Source organism: Triticum urartu, chromosome 1 (genome assembly GCF_003073215.2).
Source record: "Triticum urartu cultivar G1812 chromosome 1, Tu2.1, whole genome shotgun sequence".
NCBI classification, from domain to species: domain Eukaryota; kingdom Viridiplantae; phylum Streptophyta; class Magnoliopsida; order Poales; family Poaceae; genus Triticum; species Triticum urartu.
Genome location: NC_053022.1, coordinates 552,706,978 through 552,726,702, shown reverse-complemented (window position 1 = coordinate 552,726,702; position 19,725 = coordinate 552,706,978). Strand labels below are relative to the sequence as shown.

Here is a 19,725-nt window from a genome sequence, read left to right as displayed (position 1 = left end):
TATCTATGAACAATATTTCAATCTTCTCTGAATTCTTTTATGTATGATTGGTTATCTTTGCAAGTCTCTTCGAATTATCAGTTTGGTTTGGCCTACTACATTGATCTTTCTTGCATTGGGAGAAGTGCTTAGCTTTGGGTTCAATCTTGTGGTGTCCTTTCCCAGTGACAGTAGGGGCAACAAGGCACATATTGTATTGTTGCCATCGAGGATAACAAGATGGGGTTTATATCATATTGCATAAGCTTATCCCTCTACATCATGTCATCTTGCTTAAAGCGTTACTCTGTTCTCTTGAACTTAATACTCTAGATACATGCTGGATAGCGGTCGATGTGTGGAGTAATAGTAGTAGATGCAGGCAGGAGTCGGTCTACTTGTCTCGGACGTGATGCCTATATACATGATCATACCTAGATATTCTCATAACTATGCTCAATTCTGTCAATTGCTCAACAATAATTTGTTCACCCACCGTAAATACTTATGCTCTTGAGAGAAGCCACTAGTGAAACCTATGGCCCCCAGGTCTATCTTCCATCATATTAATCTTCCAATACTTAGTTATTTCCTTTGTCATTTATTTTACTTGCATCTTTTATTTCTCTTTATCATAAAAATACCAAAAATATTATCCTATCATATCTATCAGATCTCACTCTTGTAAGTGACTGTGTAGGGATTGACAACCCCTTATCGCGTTGGTTGCGATGATTTATTTGTTTGTGTAGGTGCGAGGACTTGTGCGCGACCTCCTACTAGATTGATACCTTGGTTCTCAAAAACTGAGGGAAATACTTACGCTACTTTGCTGCGTCACCCTTTCCCCTTCAAGGGAAAACCAATGCAGTGCTCAAGAGGTAGCAAGAAGGATTTCTGACGCCGTTGCCGGGGAGGTTCACGCAATACAAGTCAAGATTTGACTCCCGACAACGAGTCCCTTGTGGCGCCGTTGCAAGTCAAGACATACCAAGTACCCATCACAAACCGTTATCTCCTGCATTACATTATTTGCCATTTTCCTCTCGTTTTCCTCTCCCCCACTTCACCCTTGCCGTATCATTCGCCCTCTCTCTCCATCCTCCCTCTCTTTTTCTCTATTTGCCTCTTTTTGCCCGTTTCTTGTTTGCTTGTGTTTTGGACTGCTTGTTTTTCACGATGGCTCAAGATAATACTAAATTGTGTGACTTCACCAATACCAACAATAATGATTTCCTTAGCACTCCGATTGCTCCTCTTACCGATACTGAATCTTGTGAAATCAATGCTGCTTTGTTGAATCTTGTCATGAAAGATCAATTCACCGACCTTCCTAGTGAAGATGCCGCTACCCATCTGAATAGCTTCGTTGATTTATGTGATATGCAAAATAATAAAGATGTGGATAATGATATTGTTAAATTGAAGCTATTCCCTTTTTCGCTTAGAGATCGTGCTAAAGCTTGGTTTTCTTCTTTGCCTAAAAATAGTATTGATTCGTGGAATAGGTGCAAAGATGCTTTTATCTGTAAGTATTTTCCTCCCGCTAAGATCATCTCTCTTAGAAATGATATTATGAATTTTAAACAACTTGATCATGAACATGTTGCAAAAGCTTGGGAGAGGATGAAATTAATGATACGTAATTGCCCGACACATGGCTTGAATTTGTGGATAATTATACAAAATTTTTATGCCAGCTTGAATTTTGCTTCTAGAAATCTTTTAGATTCGGCCGCGGGAGGCACTTTTATGGAAATCAGTTTAGGAGAAGCTACTAAACTCCTAGATAATATTATGGTTAATTATTCTCAATGGCACACTGAAAGATCTACTAATAAGAAAGTGCATGCGATAGAAGAAATTAATGTTTTGAGTGGAAAGATGGATGAACTTATGAAATTATTTGCTAATAAAAGTGTTTCTTCTGATCCTAATGATATGCATTTGTCTACTTTGATTGAGAATAATAATGAATCTATGGATGTGAATTTTGTTGGTAGGAATAATTTGGGTAACAACGCGTATAGAGGAAACTTTAATCCTAGGCCGTATCCTAGTAATTCCTCTAATAATTATGGTAATTCCTACAACAATTCTTATGAAATTATAATAAGATGCCCTCTGATTTTGAATCTAATATTAAATAATTTATTACTTTGCAAAAGAATTTCAATGCTTTGATTGAAGAAAAATTGCTTAAGATTGATGAGTTGGCTAGGAACGTTGATAGAATTTCTCTTGATGTTGATTCTTTGAAACTTAGATCTATTTCACCTAAGCTTGATATCAATGAGTCTCTCAAATCCATGAGAATTTCCATTGATGAGTGCAAAGAAAGAACCGCTAGGATGCATGCTAAGAAAGATTACTTTATAAAAGCGTGTTCTTCTAGTTTCCATGATAATAAAGATGAAGATCTAAAAGTTATTGATGTGTCCCCTATTAAATCTTTGTTTTGCAATATGAATCTTGATAATTATGGGACTGAATATGATCCACCTTTACCTAGACGGCGTTCCAAAAATTCGGAGTCTTTAGATCTTGATGCTAAAATTGTTAAAAGTGGGATTGAAGAAGTCAAAACTTTAAATATTAATGAACCCACTATTTTGTTTCAAGGAATTTAATTATGATAATTGCTCTTTGATAGATTGTATTTCCTTGTTGCAATCCGTGCTAAATTCTCCTCATGCTTATAGTCAAAATAAAGCTTTTACTAAACATATCATTGATGCTTTGATGCAATCTTATGAAAAAAAACTTGAGTTGGAAGTTTCTATCGCTAGAAAACTTTATGATGAGTGGGAACCTACTACTACAATTAAAATTAAAGATCATGAATGCTATGCTTTGTGTGATTTGGTTGCTAGTGTTTCCACGATTCCAAAGACTTTGTGTGATTTGCTAGGTTTCCGTGATTTTGATGATTGCTCTTTAAACTTGCACCTTGCGGATTCCACTATTAAGAAACCTATGAGAAGAATTAATGATGTTCTTATTTTTGCAAATAGGAATTATGTGCCCGTAGATTTTATTGTTCTTGTCATTGATTGCAATCCTTCATGTCCTATTATTCTTGGTAGACCTTTCCTTAAAATGATTGGTGCAATTATTGATATGAAGGAAGGGAATATTAAATTCCAATTTCCGTTAAGGAAAGGCATGGAACACTTCCCTAGAAAGAAAATTAAATTACCTTATGAATCTATTATGAGAGCCACTTATGGGTTGCCTACCAAAGATGGCAATACCTAGATCTATCCTTGCTTTTATGCCTAGCTCGGGGCGTTAAACGATAGCGCTTGTTGGGAGGCAACCCAATTTTATTTTTATTCCTTGCTTTTTGCTCCTGTTTAGTAATAAATAATTTATATAGCCTCTGTTTTGGTTGTGTTTTTTGTGTTTAATTAGTGTTTGTGCCAAGTAGAACCGTTGGGAAGACTTGGGGAAAGTTTTTTTAATCTTGCTGTAAAAAACAGAAACTTTAGCGCTCACGAGAATTGCTGCCATTTTTATTTAGAAAGTGATATTTAGTTAATTATTTTTTAAGATTATTAATATATAAATTCCTCACGTCCATCAATTTATTTTAGAATTTTTTGGGTTCCATATCTTGCTTTAGCTACAGATTACTACAGACTGTTCTGTTTTTGACAGATTCTGTTTTTCGTGTGTTGTTTGCTTATTTTGATGAATCTATGGCTAGTAAAATAGTTTATAAACCATAGATAAGTTGTAATACAGTAGGTTTAACACCAATATAAATAAAGAATGAGTTCATTACAGTACATTGAAGTGGTGTTTTGTTTTCTTTCGCTAACGGAGCTCACGAGATTTTCTACTTTAAGTTTTGTGTTGTGAAGTTTTCAAGTTTTGGGTAAAAGATTTGATGGATTATGGAACAAGGAGTGGAAAGAGACTAAGCTTGGGGATGCCCATGGCACCCCAAGATAATCCAAGGACACCTAAAAGCCAAAGCTTGGGGATGCCCTGGAAGGCATCCCCTCTTTCGTCTACTTCTATCGGTAACTTTACTTGGAGCTATATTTTTATTTACCACATGATATCTGTTTTGCTTGGAGTGTCTTGTATTATTTGAGTCTTTATTTGTTAGTTTTACACAATCATCCTTGCTGTACACACCTTTTGAGAGAGACACACATGATTCGGAAATTGTTAGAATACTCTATGTGCTTCACTTATATCTTTTGAGTTATATAGTTTTTGCTCTAGTACTTCACTTATATCTTTTAGAGCACGTCGGTGGATTTGTTTTATAGAAACTATTGTTCTCTCATGCTTCACTTAGATTATTTTGAGAGTCCTACAAAACAGCATGGTAATTTGCTTTAATTATGTTAGGCATTCAAGATTAATATTTTTTTCTTATGAGTGTGTTGAATACTATGAGAAGTTTGATACTTGATAATTGTTTTGTGATATGGGGATGGTAATATTAGAGTTGTGCTAGTTGAGTAGTTGTGAATTTGAGAAATACTTGTGTTGAAGTTTGTGATTCCCGTAGCATGCACGTATGGCGAACCATTATGTGATGAAGTCGGAGCATGATTTATTTATTGATTGTCTTCCTTATGAGTGGCGGCCGGGGACGAGCGATGGTCTTTTCCTACCAATCTATCCCCCTAGGAGCATGCGCGTAATACTTTGCTTTGATAACTTGTAGATTTTTGCAATAAGTATATGAGTTCTTTATGACTAAGGTTGAGTCCATGGATCATACGCACTTTTCTTCCTTCCACCATTGCTAGCCTCTCTAATACCGCGCACCTTTCGCCGGTATCATACACCCACCATATACCTTCCTCAAAACAGCCACCATACCTACCTATCATGGCATTTCCATAGCCATTCCGAGATATATTGCCGTGCAACTTTCCACCGGTCCATTTACTATGACACGCTCCATCATTGTCATATTGCATTGCATGATCATGTAGTTGACATTGTATTTGTGGCAAAGCCACCGTTCATAATTCTTTCATACATGTCACTCTTGATTCATTGCATATCCCGGTACACCGCTGGAGGCATTCACATAGAGTCATATTTTGTTCTAAGTATTGAGTTGTAATTGTTGAGTTGTGAGTAAATAAAAGTGTGATCATCATCATTTTTAGAGCATTGTCCCAAGTGAGGAAAGGATGATGGAGACTATGATTCCCCCACAAGTCGGGATGAGACTCCGGACGAAAAAAATGAGGCCATAAAAAAGAGAAAAGGCCCAAATAAAAAAATATGAGAGAAAAAGAGAGAAGGGACAATGCTACTATCCTTTTACCACACTTGTGCTTCAAAGTAGCACCATGATCTTCATAATAGAGAGTCTCCTATGTTATCACTTTCATATACTAGTGGGAATTTTTCATTATAGAACTTGGCTTGTATATTCCACTGATGGGCTTCCTCAAAATGTCCTAGGTCTTCGTGAGCAAGCGAGTTGGATGCACACCCTTATATAGTTCCTTTTGTTGAGCTTTCATATACTTATAGCTCTAGTGCATCCGTTGCATGGCAATCCCTACTCACTCACATTGATATCTATTGATGGGCATCTCCATAGACCGTTGATATGCCTAGTTGATGTGAGACTATCTTCCCCCTTTTTTTTGTCTCCTCCACAACCACCATTCTATTCCACCTAAAGTGTTATGTCCATGGCTCACGCTCATGTATTGCATGAAGATTGAAAAAGTTTGAGAACACCAAAAGTATGAAACAATTGCTTGGCTTGTCATCGGGGTTGTGCATGATTTAAATACTTTGTGTGGTGAAGATAGAGCATAGCCAGACTATATGATTTTGTAGGGATAACTTTCTTTGGCCATGTTATTTTGAAGAAACATAATTCCTTAGTTAGTATGCTTGAAGTATTATTATTTCTATGTCAATATTGAACTTTTGTCTTGAATCTTTCGGATCTGAGTATTCATACCACAATTAAGAAGAATTACATTGAAATTATGCCAAGGAACATTCCACATCAAAAATTCTGTTTTTATCATTTACCTACTCGAGGACGAGCAGGAATTAAGCTTGGGGATGCTTGATACGTCTCCAACGTATCTATAATTTTTGATTGTTCCATGCTATATTATATTCTGTTTTGGACATTATTGGGCTTTATTATACACTTTTATATTATTTTGGGACTAACCTATTAACAGGAGGGCCAGCCCAGAATTGCTGTTTTTTTTGCCTATTTTAGGGTTTCGCAGAAAAAGAATATCAAACAGAGTCCAAACGGAATGAAACCTTCGGGAACGCGATTTACAGAACGAACATGATCCAGAGGACTTGGACCCTACGTCAAGCAATCAACGAGGAAGGCATGGGGTAGGGGGGCGCGCCTACCCCCCCCCCCCCAGGCGCGCCCTCCACCCTCATGGGCCCCCCGTTGCTCCACCGACGTACTCCTTCCTCCTATATATACCTACGTACCCCCAAACTATCAGATACGGAGCCAAAACCCTAATTCCACCGCCGTAACTTTCTGTATCCACGAGATCCCATCTTGGGGCCTTTTCCGGAGCTCCGCCGGAGGGGGCATCGATCAGGGAGGGCTTCTACATCAACACCATAGCCCTTTGGATGAAGTGTGAGTAGTTTACTTCAGACCCACGGGTCCATAGTTATTAGCTAGATGGCTTCTTCTCTCTTTTTGGATCTCAATACAAAGTTCTCCCCCTCTCTTGTGGAGATCTATTCGATGTAATCTTCTTTTGCGGTGTGTTTGTTGAGACCGATGAATTGTGGGTTTATGATCAAGTTTATCTATGAACAATATTTGAATCTTCTCTGAATTCTTTTATGTATGATTGGTTATCTTTGCAAGTCTCTTCGAATTATTAGTTTGGTTTGGCCTACTAGATTGATCTTTCTTGCATTGGGAGAAGTGCTTAGCTTTGGGTTCAATCTTGCGGTGTCCTTTCCCAGTGACAGTAGGGGCAGCAAGGCACGTATTGTATTGTTGCCATCGAGGATAACAAGATGGGGTTTATATCATATTGCATGAGTTTATCCCTCTACATCATGTCATCTTGCTTAAAGTGTTACTCTGTTCTCTTGAACTTAATACTCTAGATGCATGCTGGATAGCAGTCGATGTGTGGATTAATAGTAGTAGATGCATGCAGGAGTCGGTCTACTTGTCTCGGACGTGATGCCTATATACATGATCATACCTAGATATTCTCATCACTATGCTCAATTATGTCAATTTCTCAACAGTAATTTGTTCACCCATCGTAAATACTTATGCTCTTGAGAGAAGCCACTAGTGAAACCTATGGCCCCCGGGTCTATCTTCCAGCATATTAATCTTCCAATACTTAGTTATTTCCTTTGCCATTTATTTTACTTGCATCTTTTATTTCTCTTTATCATAAAAATATCAAAAATATTATCCTATCAGATCTCACTCTCGTAAGTGACCATGTAGGGATTGACAACCCCGTATCGCGTTGGTTGCGGGGATTTATTTTTTTGTGTAGGTGCGAGGGACTTGTGCGCGGCCTCCTGCTAGATTGATATCTTGATTCTCAAAAACTGAGGGAAATATTTACGCTACTTTGCTGCATCACCCTTTCCTCTTCAACGGAAAACCAACACAGTGCTCAAGAGGTAGCACCTCATTCCCAATAGTTGCTTACAATTTGTGTAAAACCGTTGTTGCTTCATAATAATTGCTTGGCCTCCACATGTCTCCACCACTTCAATGCCATCTAATTAAACTTGGATCGCCCTACACCCCATCATATTTGCCAGGGCCAACCCATCCCGCATAACTTGTAGTTTTGGCATCGCCACACTCACAACATGCAGTAGGAATGAACATAGAGCTTCCATGAATCTTGCCTTCATATGCCTAATAATTGCACCTGTTGCTTCTATTTCCTTCATCGGCATGACAAGAGGCATCACCATTCAACTTTACGTACCTTGGATTAGGTGGTTCCACTTCTATTTTCAAAGAAAAGAAAAAGGCGCTTCACTCTTCCTATGTTCGCTGCGGACGAAACCACCAAAGGTACCACAAGTTGCCTACCGTGATACATTAGTGGTGATAGATATCATAGTTGCATACTACCCCACAATCTAGTATAGAGGTAGCATTTAGTATATTTGTAAAAAACTTGCTTTGTTTGTTTAATTTCATTTTTTAGCATGCGCATATATACCCAAAATGTCATTCTTCTTAGGATTACTGATATTTTTACATAGTTTGTCGACAACACAATGCTGTAAGGCAGAGGTGGGAAGGATATTGTCTATCCAATGTCGACCTGCCCCACCCCTACCCTAGAATTCTACACACAATATTGTGCCTTGTCTATCCAATAGAAGGCATTGTCTCCCACAAAACATACACCCACACATATTGTAAAAAAGGAGTGGATGGAAAGGTTCAATGAATTTAGAGTAGGGTAGTATGAGCTTATAATTGTACCATCCCTCAGATTCAATAACAATAAGGCTTTCTCAAAAACCATCAAGATATCTTCCCTCAATATCTAGAATATAACATACGAATCGAAGCATATTGTAGATCATGAAATATATAGGAAAATGAATCATATACACAGAGGATATATTATACCACATGAAATCGCTATGAATCAAATAAACCACTACAAATTCAAACCAGCAGGAACATCAACCTGCACACATGTAAGAACTTTTGAATAAAAATTAAGTGAGCGGAAGGTTTGTATAGTAAAAACCATATTTATTTTATCTTCATATTATTACTTAGGAAGGCATGATGATGCTCTATTGTTGTTAAATAATAGTTACACGGTCTTCCATGGAACCTAACAAAAAGCTAGGATGCTCATCGACCTAATTACAAATTTTTTTGATTAGAAAATCAAAACCTAGCTATTTCATGTGCCGCTTCCTTCACTTCCCTTGGATAATGTACGTACTCTACCTTCCCAATCGATCCGGCTAACTCCACACAATTTACATTATCTTCCCTCAAACAGTGCATGATTCTACCTTCCCAATTGATCCAGCTTGCTAATCTACAAAAACCATTGTGGTTTCATTCCAAATAGTTCCTTAGGCAGGGGGCGCGCTCAGGGGGTAGGCGTGCCCCCACCCTCGTGGACAGGGTGTGGGCCCCCTGGCCTTGATTCTTTTGCCAGTATTTTTTATATATTCCAAAAATAATCCCCGTTGATTTTCAGGTCATTCCAAGAACTTTTATTTCTACACGAAAATAACACCATGGCAATTCTGCCGAAAACAACGTCAGTCTGAATTAGTTCCATTCAAATCATGCAAGTTAGAGTCCAAAACAAGGACAAAAACTGTTTGGAAAAGTAGATACGACGGAGACGTATCAATGTGCTCGAAATATACTTCTCCCCCGCCAAACCTGGTTTGTGCGTGGTCTCTCACCATTCCTTGGTCTGTTGGGGTCTTGTACCCATCCAAACCCTAGATGGTTGACCATTCTAGGAGACGAACTTACAAGGTACTTGAATTTAAGGGTCAAATGTACATAAAAATAAGGCCTACACTTACCGGAGGATAAAAAATAATTAAAAATAGACTTATTTGTTTTATGTTGGCTAGGAAACTGAGCTGGTAGCAAATATCCTCCTTCTCGTGCGGAGCAAGAATGCCGTCCTCCCCCACCCCGCCCTACAATTCAACACAATGTTGTGCCTTGTCTATCCAATAGAAGACATTGTCTCTCGCAAAACATACACACCCACTCATATTGTAAAAAAGGATTGGATGGAAAGGTTCAATGAATTTGGAGTAGGATAGTATGAGCTTATAATTGCACCATTCCTTAGATTCAACACCAACAATGGTTTCTCAAAAACCATCAAGATATCTTCTCTAAAATATCTAGAATATAACATATGAATTGAAGCATATTATAGATCCTGAAAATGAAGATAACAGAATGAATCATGGACACCGAGGATATAATATCCCACATGAACTCACTATGAATCAAATAAAACACTATGGCTTCAAAACTAGCAGGAACATCAACCTGCACACACGTAAGAACTTCCGAATAAAATTTAAGTGAACAGAAGGTTTGTATAGCAAAAAACAACAATTTACTTTATCTTCTTACTATTTCTTAGGGAGGCTGATGCTGCTCTATTGTTATCAAATAATAGTTACATGGTCCGCGAGGGAACTTAACAAAAGCTAGGAGGCTCATCGACCTAATTAAAAAAATGATTAGAAAATGAAAGCCTAGCTATTTCATGTGCCATTTCATTCACTTTCCTCGGATAATGACTCTACCTTCCCAATTGATCCGGCTAACTCCACACAATCTACATTGTCTTCCTTCGAACAGTGCATGATTTCTACCTTCCCAATCGATCCGACTTGCTAATCTAAAAAACCGTTGTGGCTACATACCAAATAATTGCTTAGCCCACACATGTCTCCGGCTTGCTAATCTAAAAAACCGTTGTGGCTACACACCAAATAATTGCTTAGCCCACACATGTCTCCGCCACTTCGGTGGCATCTAATTCATCTTGGACCGCAACAGGTCATCACATTTTAAAGGACCAATCCATCCCTTATATAACTTGCGGTTCCGCCATCGTCACACTCTAGACACGCGGTAGGAATGATCACGAAGCTGGCATGAATATTCCCCTGACGTCCCTTAATAATTGCACAAGTTGATCCCGTTCCATCATTAGCATACAATATAGGGCATCAATATTCGACTTGATGTATCTTGGATTTTTGGATTATTGAAATTAGCAGTTAGGCCTCTGATGGTCATTGCCCAATGTGTTTGGTGCCGACGAATACACTAGGGGTACCCGCTGCCTACCTCAATAGAGGTCATGCTAGTCCACAATCTAGCATGGAGCAAAACTTAGATTTGTATCAAGCTTGCTTGGTTTGGTTTGTTTTGTTTTAATTTATTTCATTATTTAGCGTGCGGCAAATATGCCCTACAGTGTTATGTACCACTTTTTAGTGAGTGCGTGAGGCCGGCCCATAGCCCAGGCAGCCCCACCCAGATGCACCCTCGGTCTCATGCTCCGATTTGCAGTAGGGTCGGTGCTATATTTCAGACGCCACATGAGGCTATATTTCAGACGCCACATGCAATACATGCGTTCATTAAGCGTTTCATTGCTGACTTGGATGCAGTCCGAGCCCCCAAATCTGTTCGTCACACAAGAGCAAGCACAAGTTCAGTTGTTCAGAGACCAAAGGCGCCCCCAGCGACATTTGCCAAGATTCATGTGGATGCAGCAATGAGGACATATAGAGGCGGGTCAGCTGTAGCCATATGCAGGGATAGCAATGGTGATTTTATGGGAAGCTCAGCTCTGGTGATGCTAGGTGAATGGGAACCAGCCACACTCGAGGCAATTGCATGCTGGGAGGCCATTGCCCTAGCGGAAGACCTCAATATCCAACGCTTTGTGGTGGCGTCGGATTGCAAACAGGTAATAGGGGATATTACCAAAGGATATAAAGGCTCCTATGGGTCGGTCATTAGTGAGATCAGGACTAGATCATCATAGTTTCTTTGTAGTTTTTCTTTTGAAAGTCGTCAGGTTAATTTTAAAGCTCATAAGTTGGCTAGGTTTTCGTTATCACTAGCTCAGGGGCGTCATGTGTGGCTTGGCCAGCCACATGACCAAACTTGCATCCCACTCTCTGTGGAGTTCGATTAAATAAAAGGCTTTTTCCCTCAAAAAAAGTAGGGTCGGTGCTCCCTTCCTCGCCGGAGCGCTTCCGGCGGCGCTGCTCTTCCGGTCCACCGTCCTCGCCGCCAGTTCGACCCTCCCCAGGTATGCGCCCCCACTCCGCTTTCCCCAAACGGATCTGGTCTGTGGTCCCTCACCATTCCTGGATCTTGTACCCATCCAAACCCTAGATGGGTTTTGATCCGATTCAGATCAAGCAACTCTATTAGCTGCTCCCTTTCCGATGCATCATGGCCGCTAACCAATAGATTTCAGTTGCTCATGGCTTTGGAGTTAGCGTATGCATCTAGAGAGATCTGCGAGAGAGCAAAAAAACAATATCGTTTTCCAGGAAAAGGTTCATTGTTATGAGCACTTCGTCTGATGTTTCTGACTAGCTCACCCAACGTGTATGGATCATAACTCATAACATCAGTTCACGCAGTGGGAACTTGGTATTGAATATTGATAGGATGTTAATGGGAACTGATAGGTAATTTGAACAATCATTACTAGATGATTTGGTGCACATAGAATTTGCATCCTATTTTTAGTTGTTCTATAAAAATAGAACTACTAAGTTGGTGGCTCTCGGATACAGCGACCTGGGTTAATATGTAATGTATTACATATTACTTGAATTCTACATAGGCAATCATACTTGTTTTCCAACACGCACAATTAAACTAGATACACGTGGAGGTAGATTGCTTAGATCTCATGGTTTTGACCTGTTTCTTTCTTCAGTTAAACTGCAGCTTGGCTTTGCTAGCAACAGCATTGTTTCAAAGAAAATTTCAATTTATTATAACTTATCTGTTACCATATTCAAATAATGGTTTATTTTTTATTTGATTTGGCATTGCCAATTTTGTTTTTAAGGAATCTAACATAAAAGATGGACTCTAAGAAAATTCGAACAAAAATCAATACCATAGTGTCGTACTAGACTAGATAGGACCTGCATAAACGAGAGGAAATGCGGGGATTGTGATTCATTACCTTGAATTTGGATAAGTGGTTGGCTTGTCGCTCAACAGATGGCGGAACACCGAACATGAGAGACGAGATTGTTGAGTTCTTTTATGAAGCGGTTCAGCGAAATGAGAGGCAGCTGCCGAGTACTCGTAGAGAATTGACACACAGACAAATCTAGGCACTAACTTTGTTGTGGGCTTTTGATTGGCTAGTACGTGGGATCCTTTTTTTTCTGTTCGCCGGATCCTGATTTGATGGGTTCAGCCATGACTTTCTGTTGGATTCATACCAAAGAAATACTTGTATGCATGTAACGCCACCGAAAAAATGTTGTGTTCAGTTGAACCCAATGACTCAATGCTGGCTCCGCCGCTGATGGCTTAGATCTCATGATTCCAAAGAGAAACCATTATTTGATCTGTTTCTTTCTTTAATTAGTTAAACGGCAGCCTGGTTTTCCTAGCAGCTTCGTTATTCCAAAGAGATTTTTAATTAATCGAATTCAGTTATAACTTATATGTTACCATATTCAAATAATGGTTTATTTTTATTTGACATTGCCAATTTTGTGTTAAAGGAATCTGCCATAAAAGATGGACTCTAAGAAGGTGCTTTCTGATGCTAGTCTAACCGATGACCTAGTGGTGAAAATCCTTTCTTGGGTGCCTTTCAAGTCTTTTTGCCGCTTCAAATGTGTTTGCAAGGCCTGGCTTGCCTTCTCCTTGGATCCACACTACCGTCAGAAACTGCCAAAAATTCCCACTGGTCTTTTTCATGGATGCAAAGGTGGGCATGTTGCCCAGCTTGTTAGCCTGTCACGAAATGATGAGGAAATTGATGGAGGTCTTACCTTCTTGCCGCACCATGAACATTTAAAATTTGTGGATTGTTGCAATGGCCTAGTTCTTTGTAAGTACAAGAGCAACTATACTTATCTAAATATTTGCCGCTTCATCATGTGCAACCATGCAACACAAGAGTGGAGGACGCTTCCTGATATTCACATTGACCCTGACCCAACGTATTCCACATATAAAGCTTTTTTGGCCTTCAATCCATCATGGTCAGCACAGTTCTATGTCTTCAACTTTCAGGAGAAGTTTGACGACGAATTGTTGCCAATTGGTATCAAGAAACTTGAGGTGTTCTCGTCTGACCTATCCTCATGGATTGTGGATGCTGCATGGAGTTCGCATATACAGATTTTTGAACCACACCACTTTATAGGAGGAGTACTATATGTGTACACAGCAGAGGAGGATATTCTAGTGTTGGAGGCAATGGGTTCTGGCATACCACCCCGTCATTTTACCATCGAGTTGCCGGATGTCCATTGGAATCTCACGTATGGTTGCCTTGGTCAATCATCAGGGTTATTGCAGTGTGCATTTCCAGGGGAGAGCGGTGATACAGCAGTAGTTTTCAGTCTTGATGCTCACCATTCTTATGAGTGGTCTTTGAAGCGTCATGTTAGTATGAGAGATGCACTTGGAAGGGATTACTTCGTTCACGATGAATGGCCGGCTTGGCTTGGTTATCTGATTGTCGCTATTGATTTGGAAAGAGGGGTCATCATCGTTTTTGACAAGGAAAAAATGAAGCTTTTGTCATACAACATCAACACTGGGAAACTTAGAAATATCCAGGATGATTGCCGTACTGAGTACCTTTATTATGTTGCATGCTACTCAAAACTTCCAGGCTGAGCCATGTACGTGATGCGGTGAGTAGTAGCACCGTCTCTTGTGTGCAACTTTTATATTTTATTCTCGTCCATGCGGAGCTGCATGTGTATTTCTCTCCTTTCTAAGACACAGACAAGAAACTTGTTACTTTATCAGGGTTCAAGTTTACAACCCTGTTAATGTTGTGGATGTTTGTGTATGTTGGTAATTGGCGCTGAGACACAATTATAGAGAAAATTGGCGTTCCAAATGAGATTAACTGTCTAACCAGTAACTAGGCAAGCAGCTTGGCTAAGCACACGTCATGCATGTTCTTACCAGGATGTTACTGCGTCAGGAATGTCTTCTTTGTTCGTTCAACATATCTTGTGCTTTGCATGCCTTGCTTTGTGGACGAAAAGAAGGTAAGCAAAGGAGATGGGCAATGTGGAGAATTCACTTGCACTCTTAATTCTTTTTGCTTCCACACTTACATTACATGTACTTGTTTCCTACATATATGTACAACTTCATGGGTAATTATTTCCGTTAATAACCTCATGTGTTGGAGTACCTTTTTCTTTTCGTCCCCTGCTTATCATCGCCAGAACTACTGATTTAGATTTGTGCAGTTATCAACAATGATTCAGTGGCCCAATGGATAAGGTGCTAGCCTGCGAAAAGTCGCACCATTTTGCAGCCCCTTGAACTTTAGGGCAAAAACACATGATTAGAATACCATTTTTTTTTCAAATACGTTCGAGTGGGTGCAGATTTCCTATGTAATGTACAAATGATTTCTTAGAAAATTTCCTACGAAATCTAATCCACCAAAATATCCTTTCAATCAAAGAGGTCCTAAGAGTATATGTGGTTCCTTTGTTCATAAGTTTTAAATGTAATGGCTTTTAACTGAAACGACAGATGACCACTAAATTGCAGCAATAGTCAACACAACTTCTCTGTCACATTAAAGCTGGACAGCATCAGTAAACCTTATTTCTAAGCTGTACAACATAGTCACCCATGATGATCTCGGTGTTTCCTCCAGGAACCATTACAGCTCTCCATTTGTGCTGATTATGAGAGATGGTGTAGCTTCCTAATCCACTGCTTAACAGTAAAAATGCTTCAAGATCCCATGAAAAAAGAATTCTTATTTGATATCCCTAACAACATTATTGTCTTTTTTCCAAAGTGCGCACGACACAACAAAGACAACGATACCCAACATTACATTTTTTTCTTATTATAATTACCAAGAACCTCACATCCGATGAAGTTCATAAAGAACAAACCCACTGTATTCAGGTTCAGTTCGTTTCACTAGTACCCTGCAGGCGCAAACCGTTACTTTCAGCGGGAAACACCAGTCCTCTAGCAAGTGGCAACGGCGAGGGGACAGAGAGGTGGTGGCTAGGGTATGGGTCCTTGCACGAGTTGCCCTCGGGAGAGGGACAAGGAGGGCTCCCTACAAAGAAAAAACTCTTCAACCAGTGGAAACCAAGTTATAGTAGAGGTCAACGCAAACTCTTCAACCAGTTCTCAAAGAATCTTCAAAAGATAAATTATATTGGAAAAGTGACGTTCTATAAACATGTTAATTCCAAATTCAAATTCAAATCATACCATCAAGGGGAAATGCACTATTGTTATGCTTGGGCCAGGTTAGCCGATCAAGGGAATATTCCTATTGGAAGAACAATCAGAAAATAAGGAGATAGTCAGTTGGGACTTTTCATATCAGAACCGCTTTTCGTATTAAGCATTGGAGTCTGCAAGGAAAGACCTCTGCGTAGCTATTAGAACAAATTATTTTTTCCTCTTGTCCCTGGCGGCTGGAACCCTAGCCGCCGTCAGAGGAGGTCGATCTTCCAACGCCGCTCTCCAGCGGCTCCCCTCCGTCGGCGACCTCGGTCGTTGGTGGTGAGGGGGGTCGCCGGATCCACGCGTGTGGATCGGTTTTAGTCCCTCGTAGTCTAGGTTTTTAGATTGTTCATCGTCTTTGCTTCGGCGGCGACGATGATAGCGCTGAATAAAGATTCTTTGGATCCTTCCCTAACGAGGCTTTCGGTGCTATGGTTGGGAATGGATTTGGAAACCAGTCTGTTCAAGCTAGGATGGCGTGGCGGCGGCATCCCCGTGGTGGACCAGTGTCCTTGAGCTCCACCGTTGCGACGGCGTTTGCTCCAGCGTCCGCACGGAGCTTGGGAGGTAGTGTAGGAGCGGATGCAGATTGTGGTCTGCATCGACGACATCTAGAAGACGGAGCATGTGCCGGGCTGGTGGTTCGTGGATGGCAGGTATGGTTTCCTCCTTCGGCGTTTTAGTCATGGTGGGGTGCCAGATCTGGAGTTCGATGGCGTGTCCGGGGTGTTGCCCCGGTCTGATTCGTTCAACGGTAAGGGCTTCACTTTTGGTGAGCCACCTTGGAGGTCCGCAAAGCTGCATATCAACGGTCTGATTCATCATTTTTTTCCGGTGGCTGCTGTGGTGGTGTCGGAGGCAGGTGACGAGCGTTGGTGTCAAGCTCAAAGATGTTCTGCTATCTTTTCAGTTTTGCATGCCGGTCTTTACGTGGCTGGTACTTTGTTCTTTATAATATAAATGAGACACATATTACCATGAAAAAAACCCTATTAGAACAAGTTAATGAACAAATTAAATAAACAAATTCCGATGAAACCAAGGCGAATTTACGAGCCATTTCCTTGAATAACTGCACGTGTTGGAGCACTCTCACCTTTTCTTTCTTGCTCCCGGCTTGTAGTCGACAGAACTAGTAAATAATTACTGTGCCGTTATCAGCGTGCCGTTAGTAACAACACAATGACTCTGTGGCCCAATGGATAAGGCGCTGGTCTACGAAACCAGAGATTCTGGGTTCGATCCCCAGCGGAGTCGGCACATTTTTGCAATACAATTTTCTAAGTGTTCCTTTTTTGCAGGGAGTTGCAAGGCTGCTGATGTTGTGTTTGTTTTCCAAAACAAATTAAGGATCATACTGGTAAAATAGCACAGATAAATGTGTCACAAATAAGTTAATATCCATGTAAAGACCATTCTAATTAAGTGCATTTTGTAATACAGTTTTCTAAGTGTTCCTTTTTTGCAGGGAGTTGCAAGGCTGCTGATGTTGTGTTTGTTTTCCAAAACAAATTAAGGATCATAGTGGTAAAATAGCGCAGATAAATGTGTCACAAATAAGTTAATATCCATGTAAAGACCATTCTAATTAAGCAAGTTGTTGTTATTGTAAGGCACGCCTCATGTTCTTTCACACGTACTCCTCCCATCTCAAATTTTTTGTCTTAGATCTGTCTAAATACGGATGTATCTCTAAGACAAGAATTTTGAAACGGAGGGAATACATGTGGATGTTCCCTACATATATGTACAAATTTCATGGATAGGTATTCTTATCCTTGGGCTACCCAACACACACACTTTCGTTTCGTTTTCTAAGTGTTCCTTTTTTGCAGGGAGTCGCAAGGCTGCTGATGTTGTGTTTGTTTTCCAAAACAAATTAAGGATCATACTGGTAAAATAGAGCAGATAAATGTGTTACAAATAAGTTAATATCCATGTAAAGACCATTCTAATTAAGTGCATTTTGTAATACAGTTTTCTAAGTGTTCCTTTTTTGCAGGGAGTTGCAAGGCTGCTGATGTTGTGTTTGTTTTCCAAAACAAATTAAGGATCATACTGGTAAAATAGCGCAGATAAATGTGTCACAAATAAGTTAATATCCATGTAAAGACCATTCTAATTAAGTGCATTTTGCAATACAGTTTTCTAAGTGTTCCTTTTTTGCAGGGAGTTGCAAGGCTGCTGATGTTGTGTTTGTTTTCCAAAACAAATTAAGGATCATAGTGGTAAAATAGCGCAGATAAATGTGTCACAAATAAGTTAATATCCATGTAAAGACCATTCTAATTAAGTGCATTTTGCAATACAGTTTTCTAAGTGTTCCTTTTTTGCAGGGAGTTGCAAGGCTGCTGATGTTGTGTTTGTTTTCCAAAACAAATCAAGGATCATACTGGTAAAATAGCGCAGATAAATGTGTCACAAATAAGTTAATATCCATGTAAAGACCATTCTAATTAAGCAAGTTGTTGTTATTGTAAGGCACGCCTCATGTTCTTTCACACGTACTCCTCCCATCTCAAAATTTTTGTCTTAGATCTGTCTAAATACGGATGTATCTCTAAGACAAGAATTTTGAAACGGAGGGAATACATGTGGATGTTCCCTACATATATGTACAAATTTCATGGATAGGTATTCTTATCCTTGGGCTACGCAACACACACACTTTCGTTTCCCTTAAAAAATACTCCCTCTGTTTCTAAATATAAGTCTTTCCTGATGTTGTGTTTGTTTTCCAAAACAAATTAAGGATCATACTGGTAAAATAGCGCAGATAAATGTGTCACAAATAAGTTAATATCCATGTAAAGACCATTCTAATTAAGTGCATTTTTGTAATACAATTTTCTAAGTGTTCCTTTTTTGCAGGGAGTTGCAAGGCTGCTGATGTTGTGTTTGTTTTCCAAAACAAATTAAGGATCATACTGGTAAAATAGCGCAGATAAATGTGTCACAAATAAGTTAATATCCATGTAAAGACCATTCTAATTAAGTGCATTTTTGTAATACAATTTTCTAAGTGTTCCTTTTTTGCAGGGAGTTGCAAGGCTGCTGATGTTGTGTTTGTTTTCCAAAACAAATTAAGGATCATACTGGTAAAATAGCGCAGATAAATGTGTCACGAATAAGTTAATATACATGTAAAGACCATTCTAATTAAGTGCATTTTGTAATACAGTTTTCTAAGTGTTCCTCTTTTGCAGGGAGTTGCAAGGCTGCTGATGTTGTGTTTGTTTTCCAAAACAAATTAAGGATCATACTAGTAAAATAGCACAGATAAATGTGTCACAAATAAGTTAATATCCATGTAAAGATCATTCTAATTAAGCAAGTTGTTGTTATTGTAAGGCACGCCTCATGTTCTTTCACACGTATTCCTCCCGTCTCAAAATTTTTGTCTTAGATTTGTCTAAATACGGATGTATCTCTAAGACAAGAATTTTGAAACGGAGGGAATACATGTGGATGTTCCCTACATATATGTACAAATTTCATGGATAGGTATTCTTATCCTTGGGCTACCCAACACACACACTTTCGTTTCCCTTAAAAAATACTCCCTCTATTTCTAAATATAAGTCTTTTTAGATATTTCAATATGGACCATATACGGATGTATATAGACATATTTTAGAGTGTAGATTCATTCATTTTGCGCCGTATGTAGTACATATTGAAATCTCTAACAAAGACTTATATTTAGGAACAGAGGGAGTAACTCTTAAGTGTTGGAG

The 19,725-nt window shown here is 39.4% G+C and overlaps 1 non-coding gene and 1 pseudogene across 1 annotated transcript; both read left to right on the top strand.

Annotated features, from left to right (window-relative positions):
• The first annotated feature begins 13,270 nt into the window (after nt 1–13,270).
• LOC125533123 lies at nt 13,271–15,421 on the top strand (annotated as a pseudogene).
• A 1,751-nt stretch (nt 15,422–17,172) lies between these two features.
• TRNAR-ACG lies at nt 17,173–17,245 on the top strand. The gene has a single exon. It is a non-coding gene; the product is annotated as a tRNA-Arg (tRNA).
• The last annotated feature ends 2,480 nt before the right edge of the window (nt 17,246–19,725 follow it).